This window comes from Oncorhynchus gorbuscha, linkage group LG02, assembly GCF_021184085.1.
Source record: "Oncorhynchus gorbuscha isolate QuinsamMale2020 ecotype Even-year linkage group LG02, OgorEven_v1.0, whole genome shotgun sequence".
In the NCBI taxonomy this organism is placed as follows: domain Eukaryota; kingdom Metazoa; phylum Chordata; class Actinopteri; order Salmoniformes; family Salmonidae; genus Oncorhynchus; species Oncorhynchus gorbuscha.
The window spans coordinates 24,014,961-24,040,436 of record NC_060174.1 but is presented as its reverse complement, the minus strand read 5'-3'; the positions used below and the strand labels follow the sequence as shown (position 1 = coordinate 24,040,436).

Here is a 25,476-nt window from a genome sequence, read left to right as displayed (position 1 = left end):
GACACTCCGGTACCGCTTGCCATGCAGTAGTAGAGAGAACAGTCTGTGGCTTTTTAGGGCCTTTCTCTGACACCACCTGGTGTAGAGGTCCTGGATGGCAGGCAGCTTTGCCCCAGTGATGTACTGGGCAGTACGCACTACCCTCTGAAGTGCCTTGTGCTCGCAGGCCGAGCAATTGCCGTACCAGGCAGTGATGCTCTCGATGTTGCAGCTGTAGAACCTTTTGAGGATCTCAGGACCCATGACAAATCTTTTTAGTTTCCTGAGGGCGAATAGGCTTTGTCGTGCCCTCTTCACGACTGTCTTGGTGTGTTTGGATCAATCTAGTTTGTTGTTGATGTGGACACCAAGGAATTTGAATCTCTCAACCTGCTCCACTACAGCCCCGTCGATTAGAATGGGGATGTGCTCTATGCTCCTTTTCCTGTAGTCCACAATCATCTCCTTAGTCTTGGTTACATTGAGGGATAGGTTGTTATTCTGGCACCACCTGGCCAGGACTCTGACCTCCTCCCTATAGGCTGTCTCGTCGTTGTCGGTGATCAGGCCTACCACTATTGTGTCGTCAGCAAACTTAATGATGGTGTTGGAGTCGTGCCTGGCAATGCAGTCGTGGGTGAACAGTGCGTACAGGAGGGGACTGAGTACGCACCCCTTGGGAGCTCCAGTGTTGACGATCAGCGTGGCAGATGTGTTGCTACCTACCCTCACCACCTGGGGGCGGCCTGTCAGGAAGTTCAGGATCCAGTTGCAGAGGGAGGTGTTTCGTCCCAGGATGCTTAGCTTAGTGATGAGCTTTGAGGGTACTATGGTGTTGAACGCTGAGCTAGGATAATGGTGTTGATGTGAGCCATTACCAGCATTTAAAAGCACTTCATGGCTACGGAGGTGAGTGCTATGGGTCTGTAGTCATTTAGGCAGGTTGCCTTTGTGTTCTTGGGCATAGGGACTATGGTGGTCTGCTTGAAGCATGTTACAGACTCAATCAGGGACATGTTGAAAATGTCAGTGAAGAAACCTGCCAGTTGGTCAGCACATGCCCGGAGCACACGTCCTGGTAATCCATCATGCCCCGCAGCCTTGTGTATGTTGACCTGTTTAAAGGTCTTACTCACATCGGCTACGGAGAGTGTGATCACACAATCGTCCTGAACAGCTGATGCTCTCATGCATGCCTCAACTTTGCTTGCCTAGAAGTGATTTAGCTCGTCTGGTAGGCTCGTGTCACTGGGCAGCTCACGGCTATGCTTCCCTTTTTAGTCTGTAATAGTTTGCAAGCCCTGCCACATCCGACGTGCGTCAGAGCCGGTGAAGTATGATTCAATCTTAGCCCTGTATTGACGCTTTGCCTGTTTGATGGTTCGTCGCAGGGCATAGCAGGATTTCTTGTAAGCTTCTTGTAAGGTTAGAGTCCCGCACCTTGAAAGCGGCAGCTTTACTCTTTAGCTCAGTGCGAATGTTGCCTGTTATCCATGGCTTCTGGTTGGGGTATGTACATACAGTCACTGTGGGGACAATGGTTTCAATGCACTTATTGATAAAGCCAGTGACTGATGTGGTGTATTCCTCAATGTCATTGGAAGAATCCCGGAACATGTTCTCGTCTGTGATAGCAAAGCAGTCCTGTAGTTTAGCATCTGCTTCATCTGACCATTTGTTTTATAGACCGAGTCACTGATGCATCCTGCTTTCATTTTTGCTTGTAAGCGGGAATCAGGAGGATACATTTATGGTCGGATTTACCAACTGGAGGGCGAGGGAGAGCTTTGTATGCGTCTCTGTGTGTGGAGTACAGGTGATCTATAATTTTTTCCCTGGTTGCACATTTAACATGTTGATAGAGAATTGGTAGAACTGATTTAAGTTTCCCTGCATTAAAGTCTGCGGCCACTAGGAGCGCCGCCTCTGGGTGAGTGGTTTCCTGTTTGCTTATTTCCTTATACAGCTGACTGAGTGCGGTCTTAGTGCCAGCATGTGTCTGTGATGGTAAATAAACAGCCACGAAAAGTATAGCGGAGAACTCTCTAGGCAAGTAGTGTGGCCTGCAGTTTATCACAATATACTCAACTTCTGACGAGCAAAATCTAGAGACTTCCTTAGATTTCGTGCACCAGCTGTTGTTTACAAATATGCACAGACCGCCCCCCCCTCGTCTTACCAGAGTGTGCTGTTCTATCCTGCCGGTGCAGAGTGTATCCTTCCAGCTGAATATCCATGTCGTCATTCAGCCACAATTCCGTGAAGCATAGGATATTACAGTTTTTTTAAGGCTATATTCAATGTTAAATGTTTTTTGATACCTACATAGGTCCTAAAAAATTCTAAATCAAATGGCTAAATGATACATTTTATGAACAGCTTATAACAATTCCATACGTTAGCTTAGTAGATATTGTGATCTAAGGACTTAAACCTACAGGGGGTTTAATTGCACATACAGAACTAACATTAACAATATGCATGCCAGACATTCCTGCTTTATTTGACCTTTATTTAACTAGGCAAGTCAGTAAAGAACAAATTCTTATTTACAATCACGGCGTACCCTGGCCAAACCTGGACGACGCTGGGTCAATTGTGCCCCGCCCTATGGGACTCCCTATCACGGCCAGATGTGATTCAGTCTGGATTCAAACCAGGGACTGCAATGACATCGCTTTCACTGAGATGCAGTGCCTTAGACCGCTGCGCCACTCAGGAGCCCTGAGGGTTGACGAGAAATGATCTGCTTCTCCTAGTTTTTATGAGAAATATTACTGTGATGAAAATTCCAGATTGTCTGCATAATCAAATAACATACAGCTCAGACACCCATATAGACCCCACAATAAATGCCACCAGGGGTCTCTTCACAGCCCAAGTCCAAAACGAATTCATGCCAACACACAGTATTTACTATACAGAGCCATGATCGCATGGAACTCCCTTCCACCTCCAATTACTCAAGCAAAATGACCATTAAAAATATAGAAAACATCTCATGGCACAATAGGGACTGAAATTATGCACACATTAACAGTCTACACATTATTTAGTTGTATTGTTTGTATATCGTTGTATTTTACATTTGTGTGACCGTTCTTGTCTATCAGTGTATCTGTGGAAGAATAGCTGCTGCTTCTAATGGGGATGTGAATAAACCAATAAGTTGTGTTGATGTCTTGAGTCTGTATTCCTCATTGGCGCTGTTTTGTCTATTTCAGTGTTTTGCCTCTGAGTCACGAGACTTTGGTTTCACTGTGTATCCATCCGCCTCTCTGTTCACAGATGTCACATGTTTCCGGCCATAGTGACAAGCAGAGGCTTGCTGGGGCCTGCCTGCCTGTAGACCAACGAGGTGTCAAGCGAGTAAACACCCCATCGGAGGTAAAGACTGTTCCAGATTATCTGGGGTCCAACGGCAGAACACAAGCTCCTCCCAGAGGGATGCCATTTGCTGGATCTTCTCCCTCACATCACAAGGAGACATCCATACCATTCTTCCTAACAGTCTTATTCATGACCATGGAGAGAAACAGACCCTTTATAGACAGACAACCGATTTGGGTATTATTGCTCAGTATTTCTAACTGAGGCGATTTTTAAATGTCGTATTATTTGTGGGATCCCCTATTAGATCATTCCAGCATTGAACCCAGGCGATGTAGTCTTAAGGGGTGATTGTTTTTTGTAAATGACAATTAATTAACTACAGTAAGCAGGAACACTATCCCTTCCATCATAAAATGTGGTGCTGTTTGTTAGCGCTTTGCTGTAGGCTCTCAGCACACACTGTTAATGAGCCTCAGCAGACACTCAGATCCAACAAGCAGCCCTACACTACATTGCAAGTCAACTCTTTAAAACAATGAGATACTGTATATCAACGAAACACAACACGTATCATCTAACTTTCAGGGGAAGTACATGTTAAAGTATAAGCAGTTGTACTGTATTTACTTTGTATCTATGAAACAATTCAGCCTGGGACTCCTGTCAACACCACAGCACAATTTGCTATTGTTGACCTCTTATCATTGAAGCATTTCTTGAAGGTTTGAAACGATACCCATTACTCACTGGTTTAATCAAGATTGTTTCCATGTCATTTCAACCCCCAAATGAAATGTGATTACATTTAAAAACTGTGAAAACTGATTTGGATTAGTAAAAAGTAATCAACGTAGGGGAATTGTCTTTTTTTCACCCACCTTTTAACCTAAATCCAATGGACATGGTGACATTTCTTGTTGATTTCAAGTTGAATTCACATTTGTTGACAACTCAACCAAATTTAAAATCAAAACTAGATGTTGAAATTGCATCTGTACCCACTGTGGTTGATGTGTGTTTTAGTTATACAACCTTGGCACTATACATTTGATAATATGTCAATGAGGATACTAAGCTTTGATATTGGGATTTTTCCAGGGGTGAATTTGGTTTATATCTGGAGTTTTATTGTGGAATGATAGCCGCACAGAAGCTACAACCTTTTTCTTCAGAAGCCCCGTAGTAGGGGGGACTTTTTTTTAAATGATAAAGACTCACTTTTGAACTACAGTTACTTTTCCATGTGGGGGGTGGCTTCAAGGTCTGTAATAATGCCTCCTTGTGAACTGAATTCCTTGTGCCTAATACTGGTAGAAAGGTTTGTCATAAATTCAGTCTGTTAAAGTGTTTGAATAAATTACTTTTTAATTTACATTGACTACTGGTTGGTTCCATAAGTACAGGGACGGGGATTAATTGAGGGCCTCAGCCTGCCGTCCTGATTTGTCACACCTCTAATGCAGACATTCCAGAGGGCTTTGAAGTAGACAAAATCATCTTATCGTAATTAGAGTTAGATTAAGAGCAGTGGGGATTTATTCCGGAATTTCATCCTTTTTCTGATGTGGTTAGTGTGATGGGAACGTTAATAGAAGAGGTAATAGGCACAGCTAAGTCAGCCAAGTAGTAGAAGTAGTCGAAGGAGGTGTCCACTTCACTGGCTGTAGCAACAACAATGCAAGAAATATGTTCTCTTGAAAGCTAAGATTCATTATTTAATGCAAGGTTTTTTGGAAGCACAGTTCGGTCAATATTTGTTATTTTACTTTAAGATTCAAAACACTTACTCTTGCAGTATGCTGCATCAAATGACCCATTCTGTATTTTCACTTGTATATAGAATCCCTCCTTCATGAGCACCAATATAAAGACCCTAAAGCTAGTCCAGTGAAGGCAACAGTAACAATAAACCTCGCTCTGCTGAATATGTTGTCTGCCTAAATCAATTATTTAGAGTTCTATTTATAACTGTTTGCCTTGCAACCCTCTCTTTCCCAGGATACAAGGGTCTTATCCTGTAACGTTTGCTCTGCTACAGTGAGAAGCTATTAGCATGACCCATTAGGCTGGGAGTGACAGGTGTGGAAGCGGACCACAACAGAGATATTTCCAGCTCAGTCCTGGCCCCTTAGGGAAAATAAATGCAAACTCTAGATTTCACAGATTATTATTTTTTTAGCTGAAAGGAAAGTTTAAAAACAGAAGTATTGTCCCCGGCCACTTTTTAAGTAGTGGAAATGGGAATATTTGATCTAGATGTCCACTCATCCTTATACCCGTCCAAATAATAACACCAACCCACTTACCAATCTCTCAACCTGACACTCAGAGTGACAGTATGTCCACAAGGTTGTTGCAACTCTGTTTTTAGCTCATTACAGACACATTTACCCTCACCTCTAATCTGCATGTGTGGCTGTCAGCCCAGAAGCTTTAGGAGGAGTTCCAAAAGGCAGCCAATGACGGCACAGGCAGGCATCGCCAGGCAGTGTAGCAAGTCCTCTGGGCAGGTGGAAGGTGAGTCTTCTGCCAGGAGACGATCCCACCTGCCTCTCAGCCGTCTGGACAGACCACCTGTTGCCCTTCATCATCGCTGATATCCAATATCATCCAAGATCACCTTCCCTCCAACACATACTTTAATTTCCTTTAGAGGCGTGCATACAAGAGACTGCAAATATCACATTCCTTTTTCATTTATTAATTTATGTGTACAAGGATGTGGGCTTGTCCTGCATGTTAGATTGGGATGGCACTGTTCATAAAACTAGTTGATTTTCCATGTAATCAATTCCCACTATATGCTGTTTTCCATCCTGAGATGGTGGCACTCTGCACCAGGACGTCCCTTGTAACCCCCACACAAATTTACTCCTGACTATAGGTGTTACCATATAATAAAGTACTATACCTAACTACTTTCAGGCTGCATACTTCCAAACTGCTACATGAAATGGTCTGTGTATGGCCCTAATAGCATGTTAGCATTCACAGGGAGGTTGCTCTCTAATTGAAATGCAGCATCAGAGTTGTTACAGGTGTTTTCATAAGCTGCTTCATAATTGAGCAATCCTGGATCTTCACTTATGTATATTTTAGCATATCCACCCCTCTCTTCCCAGTTCAGAAAACCCTCAAGCAACACTTAAGTCTTGCTAAACTTCACAGGATTTCAAAATGCAATGAATGCCTACTGTTTTGAATAAATAAATATCAACAACCTTTCTCACTGTTCAGAGAAGGGAACACAAATGCCTTGTTTCAGTGTCCTTTCATGTTTTCTGAGAGGTATATGGCAGGGTCTACAGGAAATCACTACAAAAATAAAAACCAGCCACGTCACGGACACCGATGACACACTTCCAGACAAACTAAAAACCCTCCTTGCCCGCTTTGAGGATAATGCAGTGCCATTGTCGCAGACCGCTAACAAGGACTGCACCCCCCCCCCCTTCTACGTGGCCGATGTGAGTAAAACATTTAAACGTGTTAACCCTCGCTAGATTTCTGGCCCAGACGGCATCCCTAGCCACGTCCTCAGAGCATGCGGTATCCTGGAAGGATATTGATCTCATCCCGTCAGTAGAGGATGCTTGGATATTTTTTTTAAATGCCTTCCTAACCATCTTAAATAAACATGCCCCATTCAAGAAATTTAGAACCAGGAACAGATATAGCCCTTGGTTCTCCCCAGACCTGACTGCCCTTAACCAACACAAAAACATCCTATGGCGTTCTGCATTAGCATCGAACAGCCCCCGTGATATGCAGCTATTCAGGGAAGCTAGAAACCGTTATACACAGGCAGTTAAAAAAGCCAAGGCTAGCTTTTTCAAGCAGAAATTTGCTTCCTGCAACACTAACTCAAAAAAGTTCTGGGACACTGTAAAGTCCATGGAGAATAAGAACACCTCCTCCCAGCTGCCCACTGCACTGAAGATAGGAAACACTGTCACCACTGATAAATCCACCATAATTGAGAATTTCAATAAGCATTTTTCTACGGCTGGCCATGCTTTCCACCTGGCTACTCCTACCCCGGTCAACAGCACTGCACCCCCAACAGCAACTCGCCCAAGCCTTCCCCATTTCTCCTTCTCCCAAATCCATTCAGCTGATGTTCTGAAAGAGCTGAAAAATCTGGACCTCTACAAATCAGCCGGGCTAGACAATCTGGACCCTTTCTTTCTAAAATTATCTGCCGAAATTGTTGCCACCCCTATTAACTAGCCTGTTCAACCTCTCTTTCGTGTCGTCTGAGATTCCCAAAGATTGGAAAGCAGCTGCGGTCATCCCCCTCTTCAAAGGGGGGGACACTCTTGACCCAAACTGCTACAGACCTATATCTATCGTACCATGCCTTTCTAAGGTCTTCGAAAGCCAAGTCAACAAACAGATTACCGACCATTTCGAATCTCACCATAACTTCTCTGCTATGCAATCTGGTTTCAGAGCTGGTCATGGGTGCACCTCAGCCACGCTCAAGGTCCTAAACGATATCTTAACCGCCATCGATAAGAAACATTACTGTGCAGCCGTATTCATTGATCTGGCCAAGGCTTTCGATTCTGTCAACCACCACATCCTCATCGGCAGACTCGACAGCCTTGGTTTCTCAAATGATTGCCTCGCCTGGTTCACCAACTACTTCTCTGATAGAGTTCAGTGTGTCAAATCAGAGGGTCTGCTGTCCGGACCTCTGGCAGTCTCTATGGGGGTGCCACAGGGTTCAATTCTTGGACCGACTCTCTTCTCTGTATACATCAATGAGGTCGCTCTTGCTGCTGGTGAGTCCCTGATCCACCTCTACGCAGACGACACCATTCTGTATACTTCCGGCCCATCTTTGGACACTGTGTTAACAACCCTCCAGGCAAGCTTCAATGCCATACAACTCTCCTTCCGTGGCCTCCAATTGCTCTTAAATACAAGTAAAACTAAATCCATGCTCTTCAACCGATCGCTACCTGCACCTACCCGCCTGTCCAACATCACTACTCTGGACGGCTCTGACTTAGAATACGTGGACAACTACAAATACTTAGGTGTCTGGTTAGACTGTAAACTCTCCTTCCAGACCCATATCAAACATCTCCAATCCAAAGTTAAATCTAGAATTGGCTTGGAGCGAGTGGTCGCATCTGCACGTCGCTCCAACGGGTAGTATAACTTTTTCATTATATTTCATTATATCACAACGGTTTGATTTGTCTTATCTTAGCAATTTCTTCTCAGCTAGCTACATAGCCGTCTTTGTATCAAAGATAATTGCGTAATTATCGTATTTCGCCGTCCTAACGTAGTCTTCACTAGCCAGCTAGCTAACGTCCACTGATTAGCTGCACTGGAGAAACTGTTACACTCAACTGAACGACTTGATTAGTTTAGTGTTAGCTAGCTACATAGCTGTCTTTGCTGTCTTCGTATCATCGTATCATCGTATCCAAGATAATTGTGTTGTTTAGGTTTAGAGTGTGTAGTCTTAGAGTGATTATCTTAATTTACCGAGGTTAGCTAGCCAGCTATTTGTCGTCCTTAACGTAGGTGACTCTGCTAGCTAGCCAACAGCTAGCCAACGCTAGCCAACGTCTTCTGTATAGAACTCAACTACCCGGTCGCATTCACAGGTTGTATCACATTTTCACTTCATTTTCATTACAGTACAACGGTTTGATTTGTTTGATCGTAGCTAGCTACTTAGCTAGCTACATAGCCGTCTTTGTATCAAAGATAATTGTGTAGTCTAGAGCGATTTTCTAGGTTCGCTAGCCATCTATTGTCGTTCTTTTAACGCAACGTAACGTAAACAACACTGCTAGCTAGCCTGCTAGCCCCCGAATAGCAACACTGCAGAAACTATTACACTCAACGGAACGACTTGATTAGTGTAGTGTCAACAACGCACCCACTGCCAGCTGGCCTACTTCAGCAGTACTGTATCATTTTAATCATTTTAGTCAATAAGATTCTTGCTACGTAGCTTAACTTTCTGAACATTCGAGACGTGTAGTCCACTTGTCATTCCAATCTCCTTTGCATTAGCGTAGCCTCTTCTGTAGCCTGTCAACTATGTGTCGGTTTATCCCTGTTCTCTCCTCTCTGCACAGACCATACAAACGCTCCTCACCGCGTGGCCGCGGCCACCCTACTCTGGTGGTCCCAGCGCGCCACGACCCACGTGGAGTTCCAGGTCTCCGGTAGCCTCTGGAACTGCCAATCTGCGGTCAACAAGGCAGAGTTCATCTCAGCCCATGCCTCCCTCCAGTCCTCGACTTCTTGGCCCTGACGGAAACATGGATCACCACAGACAACACTGCTACTCCTACTGCTCTCTCTTCGTCCGCCCACGTGTTCTCGCACACCCCGAGAGCGTCTGGTCAGCGGGGGTGGTGGCACCGGGATCCTCATCTCTCCCAAGTGGTCATTCTCTCTCCCCTTACCCATCTGTCTATCGCCTCCTTTGAATTCCATGCTGTCACAGTTACTAGCCCTTTCAAGCTTAACATCCTTATCATTTATCGCCCTCCAGGTTCCCTCGGAGACTTCATCAATGAGCTTGATGCCTTGATAAGCTCCTTTCCTGAGGACGGCTCACCTCTCACAGTTCTGGGCGACTTTAACCTCCCCACGTCTACCTTTGACTCTTTCCTCTCTGCCTCCTTCTTTCCACTCCTCTCCTCTTTTGACCTCACCCTCTCACCTTCCCCCTACTCACAAGGCAGGCAATACGCTCGACCTCATCTTTACTAGATGCTGTTCTTCCACTAACCTCATTGCAACTCCCTCCAAGTCTCCGACCACTGCCTTGTATCCTTTTCCCTCTCGCTCTCATCCAACACCTCCCACACTGCCCCTACTGGATGGTATCGCGCCGTCCCAACCTTCGCTCTCTCTCCCCCGCTACTCTCTCCTCTTCCATCCTATCATCTCTTCCCTCCGCTCAAACCTTCTCCCACCTATCTCCTGATTCTGCCTCCTCAACCCTCCTCTCTCCTCCCTCTCTGCATCCCTTGACTCTCTATGTCCCCTATCCTCCAGGCCGGCTCGGTCCTCCCCTCCCGCTCCGTGGCTCGATGACTCATTGCGAGCTCACAGAACAGGGCTCCGGGCAGCCGAGCGGAAATGGAGGAAAACTCGCCTCCCTGCGGACCTGGCATCCTTTCACTCCTCCTCTCTACATTTTCCTCCTCTGTCTCTGCTGCTAAAGCCACTTTCTACCACGCTAAATTCCAAGCTTCTGCCTCTAACCCTAGGAAGCTCTTTGCCACCTTCTCCTCCCTCCTGAATCCTCCGCCCCTCCCCCCCCTCCTCCCTCTCTGCAGATGACTTCGTCAACCATTTTGAAAAGAAGGTCGACGACATCCGATCCTCGTTTGCTAAGTCAAACGACACCGCTGGTTCTGCTCACACTGCCCTACCCTGTGCTCTGACCTCTTTCTCCCTCTCTCTCCAGATGAAATCTCGCGTCTTGTGACGGCCGGCCGCCCAACAACCTGCCCGCTTGACCCTATCCCCTCCTCTCTTCTCCAGACCATTTCCGGAGACCTTCTCCCTTACCTCACCTCGCTCATCAACTCATCCCTGACCGTTGGCTACGTCCCTTCCGTCTTCAAGAGAGCGAGAGTTGCACCCCCTTCTGAAAAAAACCTACACTCGATCCCTCCGATGTCAACAATTACAGACCAGTATCCCTTCTTTCTTTTCTCTCCAAAACTCTTGAACGTGCCGTCCTAAGCTCTCCCGCTATCTCTCTCTGAATGACCTTCTTGATCCAAATCAGTCAGGTTTCAAGACTAGTCATTCAACTGAGACTGCTCTCCTCTGTATCACGGAGGCGCTCCGCACTGCTAAAGCTAACTCTCTCTCCTCTGCTCTCATCCTTCTAGATCTATCGGCTGCCTTCGATACTGTGAACCATCAGATCCTCCTCTCCACCCTCTCCGAGTTGGGCATCTCCGGCGCGGCCCACGCTGGATTGCGTCCTACCTGACAGGTCGCTCCTACCAGGTGGCGTGGCGAGAATCTGTCTCCTCACCACGCGCTCTCACCACTGGTGTCCCCAGGGCTCTGTTCTTGGCCCTCTCCTATTCTCGCTATACACCAAGTCACTTGGCTCTGTTAACCTCACATGGTCTCTCTTATCATTGCTATGCAGACGACACACAATTAATCTTCCCTTTCCCCCTTCTGATGACCAGGTGGCGAATCGCATCTCTGCATGTCTGGCAGACATATCAGTGTGGATGACGGATCACCACCTCAAGCTGAACCTCGGCAAGACGGAGCTGCTCTTCCTCCCGGGGAAGGACTGCCCGTTCCATGATCTCGCCATCACGGTTGACAACTCCATTGTGTCCTCCTCCCAGAGCTTGGCGTGATCCTGGACAACACCCTGTCGTTCTCAACTAACATCAAGGCGGTGGCCCGTTCCTGTTTCATGCTCTACAACATCCGCAGAGTACCACCCTGCCTCACACAGGAAGCGGCGCAGGTCCTAATCCAGGCACTTGTCATCTCCCGTCTGGATTACTGCAACTCGCTGTTGGCTGGGCTCCTGCCTGTGCCATTAAACCCCTTCAACTCATCCAGAACGCCGCAGCCCGTCTGGTGTTCAACCTTCCCAAGTTCTCTCACGTACCCCGCTCCTCCGTTCTCTCCACTGGCTTCCAGTTGAAGCTCGCATCCGCTACAAGACCATGGTGCTTGCCTACGGAGCTGTGAGGGGAACGGCACCTCAGTACCTCCAGGCTCTGATCAGGCCCTACACCCAAACAAGGGCACTGCGTTCATCCACCTCTGGCCTGCTCGCCTCCCTACCACTGAGGAAGTACAGCTCCCGCTCAGCCCAGTCAAAACTGTTCGCTGCCCTGGCCCCCAATGGTGGAACAAACTCCCTGACGCCAGGACAGCGGAGTCAATCACCACCTTCCGGAGACACCTGAAACCCCACCTCTTTAAGGAATACCTAGGATAGGTTAAGTAATCCCTCTCACCCCAAAGTTTTAGATGCACTATTGTTAAGTGACTGTCCCACTGGATGTCATAAGGTGAATGCACCAATTTGTAAGTCGCTCTGGATAAGAGCGTCTGCTAAATGACTTAAATGTAAATGTAAATGCTTTCTATTTCGCAACAAAGCATCCTTCACTCATGCTGCCAAACATACCCTTGTAAAACTGACCATCCTACCAATCCTCGACTTTGGCGATGTCATTTACAAAATAGCCTCCAATACCCTACTCAACAAATTGGATGCAGTCTATCACAGTGCAATCCGTTTTGTCACCAAAGCCCCATATACTACCCACCATTGCGACCTGTATGCTCTCGTTGGCTGGCCCTCGCTTCATACTGTCAGTCATCTACAAGACCCTGCTAGGTAAAGTCCCCCCTTATCTCAGCTCGCTGGTCACCATAGCATCTCCCACCTGTAGCACACGCTCCAGCAGGGATATCTCTCTAGTCACCCCCAAAACCAATTCTTTCTTTGGCCGCCTCTCCTTCCAGTTCTCTGCTGCCAATGACTGGAACGAACTACAAAAATCTCTGAAACTGGAAACACTTATCTCCCTCACTAGCTTTAAGCACCAACTGTCAGAGCATCTTACAGATTACTGCACCTGTACATAGCCCACCTATAATTTAGCCCAAACAACTACCTCTTTCCCAACTGTATTTAATTTATTTTGCTCCTTTGCACCCCATTATTTTTATTTCTACTTTGCACATTCTTCCATTGCAAAACTACCATTCCAGTGTTTTACTTGCCATATTGTATTTACTTTGCCACCATGGCCTTTTTTGCCTTTACCTCCCTTCTCACCTGATTTGCTCACATTGTATATAGACTTGTTTATACTGTATTATTGACTGTATGTTTGTTTTACTCCATGTGTAACTCTGTGTCGTTGTATCTGTCGAACTGCTTTGCTTTATCTTGGCCAGGTCGCAATTGTAAATGAGAACTTGTTCTCAACTTGCCTACCTGGTTAAATAAAGGTGAAATAAATTAAAAATTAAAAAATGCGCAGACCGACTGGCTATCAAGGACTGTGGGCTCTCCTTCTCTGTGGCCAACGCGAGTAAGACAATAAACATGTTAACCCTCACAAGGCTGCCGGCCCAGACGGCATCCCATACCGCGTCCTGGTGGCTGGTATGTTTACGGACATATTCAATCTCTCCCTATCCCAATCTACTGTCCCCACATGCTTCAAGATGGCCACCATTGTTCCTGTACCCAAGAAGGGAAATATAACTGAACTAAATGACTACTGCCCCGTAGCACTTACTTCTGTCATCAAGAAGTGCTTTGAGAGACTAGTCAAGGATCATATCACCTCTACCTTATCGGCCACCCTAGACCCACTTCAGTTTCATTACTGCCCCAACAGGTCCACAGACAAAGCAATCGCCATCACACTGCCCTATCCCATCTGGACAACATATGTAAGACTGTTGTTCATTGACTACAGCTCAGAGTTCAATACCATAGTATCCTCTCAACCCGCCTTGTGCAAATGGGGCCTGGACTTTGATGGGCCGCCCCCAGGTGGTGAAGGTAGGAAACAACATCTCCACTTTACATTTTCATTACATTTAAGTCATTTAGCAGACGCTCTTATCCAGAGCGACTTACAAATTGGTGCATTCACCTTATGACATCCAGTGGAACAGCCACTTTACAATAGTGCATCTAAATCTTTTAAGGGGGGTTGAGAAGGATTACTTTATCCTAGCCTAGGTATTCCTTAAAGAGGTGGGGTTTCAGGTGTCTCCGGAAGGTGGTGATTGACTCCGCTGTCCTGGCGTCGTGAGGGAGTTTGTTCCACCATTGGGGAGCCAGAGCAGCGAACAGTTTTGACTGGGCTGAGCGGGAACTGTACTTCCTCAGTGGTAGGGAGGCGAGCAGGCCAGAAGTGGATGAACGCAGTGCCCTTATTTGGGTGTAGGGCCTGATCAGAGCCTGGAGGTACTGAGGTGCCGTTCCCCTCACAGCTCCGTAGGCAAGCACCATGGTCTTGTAGCGGATGCGAGCTTCAACTGGAAGCCAGTGGAGAGAGCGGAGGAGCGGGGTGACGTGAGAGAACTTGAACACTTCACTGACCCTCAACACTGGGGCCCTACAAGGGTGCGTGCTTAGCCCCCTCCTGTACTCCCTGTTCACTCACGACTGTGTGGCTATGCACGCCTTTAAGTCAATCATCAAGTTTGCAGACAACACAACAGCAGTGGGCTTGATTACCAACAACAAGAAACAGCCCACAGGGAGGAGGTGAGGGCACTCTGTGTTTGGTGTCAGGAAAACAACCTCTCAGTCAATGTCAACAAATAAAAGAGATGCTTGTGAACTTCAGGAAACAGTAGAGAGGGAGCACTCCCCTATCCACATCGAAGAGACAGCAGTGGAGAAGGACAAAAGTTTTAAATTCCTCGGCGTACACATCACAGACAAACTGAAATGGTCCACACACACAGACAGTGTGGTGAAGAAGGCGCAACAGTGCTTGTCACCCAAAACCCTGACAAACTTTTACAGATGCACAATCAAGAGCATCCTGTCGGGCTGTATCACAGCCTGGTACGGAAACTGCACCACCCTCAACCGTAAGGCTCTCTAGAGGGTGGTGCAGACTGCACACTACCTGCCCTCCATGACACCTACAGCACCCGATGTCACAGGAAGGCCAAAAAGGACAACCACCACACGAGCCACTGCCTGTTCACACCTCTACCATTCAGAAGGCGAGGTCAGTACAGGTGCATCAAAGCTGGGACCGAGAGACTGAAAAACAGCTTCTATCTCAAGGCCATCAGACTGCTAAACAGCCATCACTAACTCAGAGGCTGCTGCCTACATTGAGACCCAACCACTGGCCATTTTAATGAATGGATCACTTGTCACTTTAACTAATGCCTCTTTAAATAATGCCACTTTCATAATGTTTGCCTTTCTTACATTGCTCATATCATATGTACATAATGCATAACATCTACTGTACATACAGTATACCATTATACCATCTACCTTTCCTATGCCACTCGGCCATCGCTCATCCATATATTTATATGTACATATTAATCTCTTTAGATTTGTGTGTATTAGGTAGTTGTTGGGGAATTGTTAGATTACTTGTTAGATATTATTGCACTGTCGGAACTAGAAGCACAAACATTTCGCTACGCTCACATTAACATCCACTAACCATGTGTATTTGACCAATACACTTTGATTTGAGTTGAGCTACTGCTAACAATAAATATGTATTATCCCTCAAAGTGCAATTATCTGGGTACATTCATTCATGTCAATCCTGTCCTTTAGTGTTACCATGAATCCATTTGAGATCATTGGCATAGGAGAACTTCGTTTGACAGCTAGTAAATCTCTTCTGAAATGATTCTGTTCATAAGACTTGAACATGAACAATCCCAGCTTTAGAACTCTGGGTGTCACCTAGTCTGATTAATCAGCCTGTAATACCAATTCATTGGTGCAGTTGAAGTCGGAAGTATACATACACTTAGGTTGGAGTCATCAAAATTTGTTTTTCAACCACTCCACAAATTTCTTGTTAACAAACTATGGTTTTGGCAGGTCGGTTAGGACATGTACTTTGTACACGACACAAGTCATTTCTCCAACAATTGTTTACAGACAGATTATTTCCCTTATAATTCACTGTATCACAATTCCAGTGGGTCAGAAGATTACATACACTAAGTTTATTGTGCCTTTAAACAGCTTGGAAAATTCCAGAAAATGATGTCATGGTTTTAGAAGCTTCTGATAGGCTAATTGACATCATTTGAGTCAATTGGAGGTGTACCTGTGGATGTATTTCAAGGCCTACCTTCAAACACAGTCCCTCTTTGCTTGAAATCATGGGAAAATAAAAATAAATCAGCCATGATCTCAGAGAAGAAATTGTAGACCTCCACAGGTCTGGTTCATCATTGGGAGCAGTTTCCAAACGCCTGAAGGTACAACGTTCATCTGTACAAACAATAGTACGCAAGTTTAAACACCATGGGACCACGCAGCCGTCATACCGCTCAGGAAGGAGATGCGTTCTGTCTTCTAGAGATGAATGAATGTAATCCCAGAACAACAGCAAAGGACCTTTGAAGATGCTGAAAACAGGTACAGAAGTATCTATATCAAAAGTATGTTGTTATGGTCTAATCCCAGAACAACAGTTGTTAATCTAATGGATCTAATGGTCTAATGTTGTAATGGTCTAATGTTGTTATGGTCTAATGTTGTTATGGTCCTTGTTGTTATGAAGATGGTCTGGAGGTCTAATGGTCTAATGTTGTTATGGTCTAATGGTTATGGTCTAATGGTCTAATGTTGTTATGGTCTAATGTTGTTATGGTCTAATGTTGTTATCTAATGCTGTTATGGTCTAATGGTCTAATGTTGTTATGGTCTAATGTTATGGTCTAATGGTCTAATGGTCAATATGGTCAATGGTCAATAACCTGACTGTAAGTCGCTTTGGAAAAAGGCCAAATGGCTCAGCATATGTCAACATAACCTGAAAGGCCACTCAGCAAGGAAGAAGCCACTGCTCCAAAACCGCCATCAAAAAGCCAGACTACAGTTCGCAACTGCACATGGAGACAAAGATTGTACTTTTTGGAGAAATGTCCTCTGGTCTGATGAAACAAAAAATAGAACTGTTTGGCCATAAGGACCATCGTTATGTTTGGAGGAAAGGGGGAAAAGCTTGCAAGTCGAAGAACACCATCCATCCAGCAATGAGGTGGCAGCATCATGTTGTGGGGGTGCTTTGCTGCAGGAGGGGCTGGTGCCCTTCACAAAATAGATGGCATCATGAGGATGTAAATTTATGTGGATATATTGAAGTAACATCAAGACATCAGTCAGGGAAGTTAAAGCTTGGTCGCAAATGGGTCTTCCAAATGGACAATGACCCCAAGCATACTTCCAAAGTTGTGGCAAAATGGCTTAAGGACAACAAAGTCAAGGTATTGGAGTGGGCATCACATAGCCCTGACCTCAATCCAATAGAAAATGTGTGGGCAGAACTGAAAAAGCGTGTGCGAGCAAGGAGGCCTACAAACCTGACTCCGTTCCACCAGCTCTGTCAAGAGGAATGGGCCAAAATTCACCCAACTTATTGTGGGAAGCTTGTGGAAGGCTACCTAAAACGTTTGACCCAAGTTAAACCATTTTCAAGGCAATGCTACCAAATACTAACTGAGTGTATGTAATCTTCTGACCCACTGAGAATGTGATGAAAGAAATAAAAGCTGAAATAAAACATTCTCTACTATTATTACTATAACATTTCACATTCTAAAAATAAAGTGGTGATCCTAACTGACCTAAAACAGGGAATCCCCACTAGGATTAAAGGAATTGTGAAAAACTGAGTTTAAATGTAGTTGGCATAGGTTTATGTAAACTTCTGACTTCAACTGTATATACTTGCAGCAAAATCATGTAAATGTTCCTTACAAGCCAGAATGTTGAATAAAATTACAAACCTCACATACCATTTGTCTGTGCGGTTTGTCCTTCAGCTGCTCTACATTTTTTACAAAATATCCACAGGTAAGTATTGTTTACCTGACTTTTTAGAAAGCTGGTAGGCATATCAGAGTAGGATGGAGAACAAGCAACACCTTTTTTTAATGTTTATTAGGATTTAAATATACCAACAAATTTTAAAAATGCACTTTTTTTATGTGTTGTTCTCCATCCTCTCCTGATTTCTTACCTTTATTTAACTGGGCAAGTCAATTTAGAACAGTTATTTTATATTTTTATGACAGCCTAGGAACAATGGGTAAACTGCCTTATTCAGAACAACATATATTTTACTTTGTCAGCTTGGGGATTTGATCTTGTAACCTTTCAGTTACAAGTCCAACGCTCTAACCACTAGGCTACCTGCCAACCCATTGTTCATGGAATGCTTGGTTCAATAGCTATAGATGAGAGAAAACCAAATATCCAATATAAAACAAACTTTACCTCGGTGCCAAATCAAACCATACCTACCAGCTCCCTGAAAAGTTGGTAAAGCAATACTTTCCTGTGGATGTTTTGTCCAAAATTTAGAGCAACTGAAAGACAAGCCGCACAGGCAACCGTTAGAGAAAGTTTACATTTTGTTCAACATAATGACTCGTAAAGAATGTTTACACGATTTTTCAGGCAGTATCTCTCAATTGCCCTACTGTAAATGTACAAGTACAAGGATCTGACATATACTGTGAGCCACACTGTTGATGACCACAATACTGTGGGCTATACTGTACGTACAGTCAGGCTAATAACCTAGTTTGGCAGCTACCCAGAAATGTCATGAACATACACAATTGAGTGGAGAAACAATGCATGCCGGTGAGATAATAATTTAAGCTGAATACAAATATATACACAATTCCTGGAAGCGGAAAATGTCAGAGTTCCTTCATGGTCTGCGTACTCACCAGAAATGTCACCCATTGAGCACGTTTGGGATGCTCTGGATCAACGTGTACGACAGCATGTCACAGTTTCCGTCAATATTCAGCAACTTCGAACAGTCATTGAAGAGGAATTGGACAACATTCCACAGGCCACAATCAACAGCCTGATCAACTCTATGCGAAAGATGCAAACTTTTTTTTTAAAGGTATCTGTGACCAACAGGGCCCCATCTGTATTCCCAGGCATGTGAAATCTATAGATTAGGGCTTTATTTATTTATTTCAATTGACTGATTTCCTTAGATGAAATGTAACTCAGTAAAATCTTTGTTCCATGTTGCGTTTATATTTTTGGTCAGTGTACATTAAGAAGACCTTTCACACATTCACTCCTCCCTCTAATGCCAAACATAGATCAGGGCTTGTCAGATACTCCACAATCTCATATTTGATTTACCACTGACTAAGAGAGACATGTGAAATCAATAAATTCCATTAGCCCTATAAGTCTGTGTAAAACTAAATAAACACTTTGAACAGCGAATCTCACTCACCAGCGATGGGATTGACAGTGGTCTGCTGCACTCACTGCTTAGTATGCAGACATGTTCTGCAGAAAGTCTATTGACCTTCTCTCAGTGAGTGCCTTGGATACACAGACTCATGGGAGTTGAGAGGTTAAACGTCAAGCTGAGAATTGGCTGCAGCAATATTGTAAGGGGTGGTTGGTGTTGTCATTGTGGAGCAGAGAGCAGCAGACTAGGACTGGCCTGACTGCACCACTGGGATAGAGCATACAAACAAGAACAGTTGAGGACAAAACTACAATTACAACAAACCCTACACTGAACAGTAGGCTACAACATGGATAGTGTTGTGTTGTAAATTTGCTAGCTACCGCATTCACAATGGCTCACAAATTCTGGGGAAAGTATAAGAAGTAAAATTAAGGGGGGGGGGGTGAGAGAGAGAAGCAAGCTGTGTAAGGTTGTAAAGCCACTTGGAAATACCATTGTGTAGTCTTTCTAGTGATAGGGAGTAGTGAGCTACTGTACATTTAGCTCCACTAGTAACTATACTCCATTTTGCAGTAGCTTGGTGGTAGTTGAACTAAATTCAAATATAGTTAGTGTTTTCAGTAGTTAATTACTATTTTGCCATGTAGCGGTGTAGAAAACAACTGGAATTACTAATAAATTACTTTTTTGCAAAAAGTAAAGATGGGTCTACATTCTTAGAAAAAAAGGTTTCCGAAAGGGTTCTTCACGGTTCTCCTATGGGGACAGCCAAAGAACCCTTTTAGGCTTTTGTTTTTCTTCTAAAATTGTAGGCAAGAATTTCCTTTCTTTGTTAGCATAATACCTGCCTCATTTTCACTTGAAACATAGGTTTGTGTTTAATAGACTCAACAACACATCCTGTTAACAAGGGACTCGAGAGCGATCTGCTTTTGCTATTTGTATTATATGACATCTTAGATTTGCATATGATCATTTTTCACAAAGTAGTTTGGATGTAGATAACTACTTTTTCAATGTATCTTTAGTTAATAAACTATATTTTTCTGAAGGGTAGCTTTAGTATAGCTTAATTCTTCCAGTATGAAGTAATTGGTACCTTGGAAAACTATATATATATTCAGAATAGCTTCCCCAACACTGAATCTCTTTCAACAATCCATGGACTTTAAGCTTGAGCTGGAATTCAGAACCAAACATCATAAAGACAATCAAATATTCCATCCAGGACACAACTGTTGCATGTTGTCCTCCTCTATTATAAATCATGTATAGCAGCCATGAGAATTAACAACATGTGAGCTGAGCCAGGTCTCTAGTTGAATTTAAGCTGAATGTATTAATTAGTCCCTGTAATATGGTGTATGTAGTAACACTGGTTAATTCATGTAATAACTTTTATAAATATAACAACATTTAGTATTTTATTAAGATCCCCATTAGCTGTTGCCAAGGCAGCAGCTACTCTTCCCAGGGTCAGAAATAAAACATTACATCATACAAAACATTGTGCATCATATGTACATTGCTCCATTATTCCATTACTAAGAATAATGTGTATGTGTCTCTCGCTCTCCCCCTTTCACATTGTGCTGTGAGTTGTTGATTTATCAGTTTTTTTTCAAATCCGATTGTATTGCTAGCTTGAGTTACCTGGTGGGAGAGAGTTCCATGTAGACATTGCTATATATAGTATGGTGCGTTTCTTAGCCTCTGTTCTGGACTTGGGGACTGTGAAGAGACCACTGGTAGCATGTCTTGTTTCAGTGGGGTATGTATGGGTGTCTGTGCTGTGTTTTAACTGATTGAAACAGACAGTTTGGTACTTTCAATACATCAATACCTCTGACAAAGACAAGTAGTGATGCAGTCAATCTCTCCTCCACTTTGAGTCATGAGAGATTGACATGCATGTTGTTGTTTTTTTGTAAATTCCTGCCAAGAAGAGAGACTCAGAAGCACAGTTAGCCTAAAGTTTGAAATGGAGGTCGTTAACAATGCTGCAGGAGCTGTGAAATTTTGTTTTATTCCCAGATAACGTGGTCCCCCTGGACTTTCAATGTAGCGACTGTTTGCTCGCAGAGGACTACAGAGGTGAAGTGGCTACTCTTAGCAAACAAGTAGTGAACTTACACAAGCTATTGGGGAATCCACATCACCTGACTTGCCAAGGTAAATAAAAGTTAAATATAATAAAATAAAACATCCACATACTTTCTCTTCTACTCCAGTAGCTGGACGCCGCTCTGACCTGATGGGTGTGTTGCCGCCATGTCGTCTCTCCATAAACGACTGGCCAGTGTTCTGCAGGGATCCCTCCACGAAAGGGTCTCCCCCTTCCCTGGGAAATTGAATTAGTAGGATGCTTCTGGATGACTTAATGGATGTTCCTATTTGTTACAGGCTTAGGTTTTTCCATTTGTTGTTTTGACTGAATGGAAGGCCAATGCAATGATACTGTATGTTGCATGGTTCTAGGTTAGATATTGTCCACCCTACATACTAACATACTGTACATTCAAAATTCAACATATCACCTACCTCAGTCCAAAGTCTTTTGACGGCTGGACATTTCCATAACAGATGCATTAGTGTACCAACCTCGATTTTGTGCTTTTCCATGTTGCATCCCACTGTACTGCAGTGAGAGATACACCCATGTCCTGTTCCCAACATAACTGAGCAGGGATGTTGTTGTTTGAGGAGGAGATGCCAACCAGCTTGTATAAGGCGGAAAACGTTTTTTCCCATAAGCAACACCCCTCAGTTTGTTGTCTATCACACTTTTAGATCCCACATCAATACCGTTTGAGGATTTACATTTTATTATTGATTTGTGTCAGGACCTGGTTACAAACTCAGGCCTCCGATGTGAGAAACAGTCACTTAGTAAACTGAGCCACTAATAGTCAGCAGAACCCAGAAGATGAGGCAGACACAGCAGTACTAGAGACAGTGATTTAATAAAGAAAATAATCTTCAGGCAAAAGCATAAATCCACAACGTCAAAAGTAATTCCAAGAGAAAAAAATGTATATCCTCCAAGACACAAGGAAAATCTACAAAGTGGTAAGAACAGCTGGGAAAAAACAAACCTCAAAAGAATAATCAAAAATAAACAAGAACAAAACCAGAGTACCTCAAGAAAATCCAACTAGAGAAACAAAAGTTCACAGCATGGCTGGGTGCTAACATACAAACACAGAGCAAAGAAATAAGGAACACTAAGGGTTTAAATACATTCAAGGGAAATGAGGCACGGGTGCAACCAATAACTAGAACAAGGGAAAAACAAAAGGGTCAAAAAAGCACAATGGGGGCATCTAGTGACCAAAACCTGAACAATCCTGGGCAAATCCTGACAATTTGAGCTGCAAATAGGGTAGAAATGCCGTATCTGTCACGCCTGTTCCCGCTCCCCCTCTCTGGCACTCAAGGGTGCCAGGCTGCCCATCATCATCTCCTTTGCATTAGCGTAGCCTCTTCTGTAGCCTGTCAACTATGTGTCTGTCTATCCCTGTTCTCTCCTCTGCACAGACCATACAAACGCTCCACACCGCGTGGCCGCGGCCACCCTAGTCTGGTGGTCCCAGCGCGCACGACCCACGTGGAGTTCCAGGTCTCCGGTAGCCTCTGGAACTGCCAATCTGCGGTCAACAAGGCAGAGTTCATCTCAGCCTATGCCTCCCTCCAGTCCCTCGACTTCTTGGCACTGACGGAAACATGGATCACCACAGACAACACTGCTACTCCTACTGCTCTCTCTTTGTCCGCCCACGTGTTCTCGCACACCCCGAGAGCTTCTGGTCAGCGGGGTGGTGGCACCGGGATCCTCATCTCTCCCAAGTGGTCATTCTCTCTTTCTCCCCTTACCCATCTGTCTATCGCCTCCTTTGAATTCCATGCTGTCACAGTTACCAGCCCGTTCAAGCTTAACATCCTTTTCATTTATCGCCCTCCAGGTTCCCTCGGAGAGTTCATCAATGAGCTTGATGCCTTGATAAGCTCCTTTCCTGAGGACGGCTCACCTCTCACAGTTCTGGGCGACTTTAACCTCCCCACGTCTACCTTTGACTCATTCCTCTCTGCCTCCTTCTTTCCACTCCTCTCCTCTTTTGACCTCACCCTCTCACCTTCCCCCCCTACTCACAAGGCAGGCAATACGCTCGACCTCATCTTTACTAGATGCTGTTCTTCCACTAACCTCATTGCAACTCCCCTCCAAGTCTCCGACCACTACCTTGTATCCTTTTCCCTCTCGCTCTCATCCAACACCTCCCACACTGCCCCTACTCGGATGGTATCGCACCGTCCCAACCTTCGCTCTCTCTCCCCCGCTACTCTCTCCTCTTCCATCCTATCATCTCTTCCCTCTGCTCAAACCTTCTCCAACCTATCTCCTGATCCTGCCTCCTCAACCCTCCTCTCCTCCCTCTCTGCATCCTTTGACTCTCTATGTCCCCTATCCTCCAGGCCGGCTCGGTCCTCCCCTCCCGCTCCGTGGCTCGATGACTCATTGCGAGCTCACAGAACAGGGCTCCGGGCAGCCGAGCGGAAATGGAGGAAAACTCGCCTCCCTGCGGACCTGGCATCCTTTCACTCCCTCCTCTCTACATTTTCCTCCTCTGTCTCTGCTGCTAAAGCCACTTTCTACCACGCTAAATTCCAAGCATCTGCCTCTAACCCTAGGAAGCTCTTTGCCACCTTCTCCTCCCTCCTGAATCCTTCTCCCCCTCCCCCTCCTCCCTCTCTGCAGATGACTTCGTCAACCACTTTGAAAAGAAGGTCGACGACATCCGATCCTCGTTTGCTAAGTCAAACGACACCGCTGGTTCTGCTCACACTGCCCTACCCTGTGCTCTGACCTCTTTCTCCCCTCTCTCTCCAGATGAAATCTCGCGTCTTGTGACGGCCGGCCGCCCAACAACCTGCCCGCTTGACCCTATCCCCTCCTCTCTTCTCCAGACCATTTCCGGAGACCTTCTCCCTTACCTCACCTCCCTCATCAACTCATCCCTGACCGCTGGCTACGTCCCTTCCGTCTTCAAGAGAGCGAGAGTAGCACCCCTTCTGAAAAAACCTACACTCGATCCCTCCGATGTCAACAACTACAGACCAGTATCCCTTCTTTCTTTTCTCTCCAAAACTCTTGAACGTGCCGTCCTTGGCCAGCTCTCCCGCTATCTCTCTCTGAATGACCTTCTTGATCCAAATCAGTCAGGTTTCAAGACTAGTCATTCAACTGAGACTGCTCTCCTCTGTATCACGGAGGCGCTCCGCACTGCTAAAGCTAACTCTCTCTCCTCTGCTCTCATCCTTCTAGATCTATCGGCTGCCTTCGATACTGTGAACCATCAGATCCTCCTCTCCACCCTCTCCGAGTTGGGGATCTCCGGCGCGGCCCACGCTTGGATTGCGTCCTACCTGACAGGTCGCTCCTACCAGGTGGCGTGGCGAGAATCTGTCTCCTCACCACGTGCTCTCACCACTGGTGTCCCCCAGGGCTCTGTTCTAGGCCCTCTCCTATTCTCGCTATACACCAAGTCACTTGGCTCTGTCATAACCTCACATGGTCTCTCCTATCATTGCTATGCAGACGACACACAATTAATCTTCTCCTTTCCCCCTTCTGATGACCAGGTGGCGAATCGCATCTCTGCATGTCTGGCAGACATATCAGTGTGGATGACGGATCACCACCTCAAGCTGAACTTCGGCAAGACGGAGTTGCTCTTCTTCCCGGGGGAAGGACTGCCCGTTCCATGATCTCGCCATCACGGTTGACAACTCCATTGTGTCCTCCTCCCAGAGCGCTAAGAACCTTGGCGTGATCCTGGACAACACCCTGTCGTTCTCAACCAACATCAAGGCGGTGGCCCGTTCCTGTAGGTTCATGCTCTACAACATCCGCAGAGTACGACCCTGCCTCACACAGGAAGCGGCGCAGGTCCTAATCCAGGCACTTGTCATCTCCCGTCTGGATTACTGCAACTCGCTGTTGGCTGGGCTCTCTGCCTGCGCCATTAAACCCCTTCAACTCATCCAGAACGCCACAGCCCGTCTGGTGTTCAACCTTCCCAAGTTCTCTCACGTCACCCCGCTCCTCTGTTCTCTCCACTGGCTTCCAGTTGAAGCTCGCATCCGCTACAAGACCATGGTGCTTGCCTACGGAGCTGTGAGGGGAACGGCACCTCAGTAC

General features: G+C 45.3%; 1 protein-coding gene across 1 annotated transcript in view; it reads left to right on the top strand.

Annotated features, from left to right (window-relative positions):
• LOC123999505 (kelch-like protein 25) overlaps positions 1-4,684 on the top strand; it is a 48,546-nt gene extending 43,862 nt beyond the window's left edge. The window contains exon 3 of the mRNA XM_046305380.1: positions 3,268-4,684. The gene's annotated coding sequence lies outside the window, so the exon portion shown is untranslated. The remainder of the gene's footprint in view (positions 1-3,267) is intronic.
• The last annotated feature ends 20,792 nt before the right edge of the window (positions 4,685-25,476 follow it).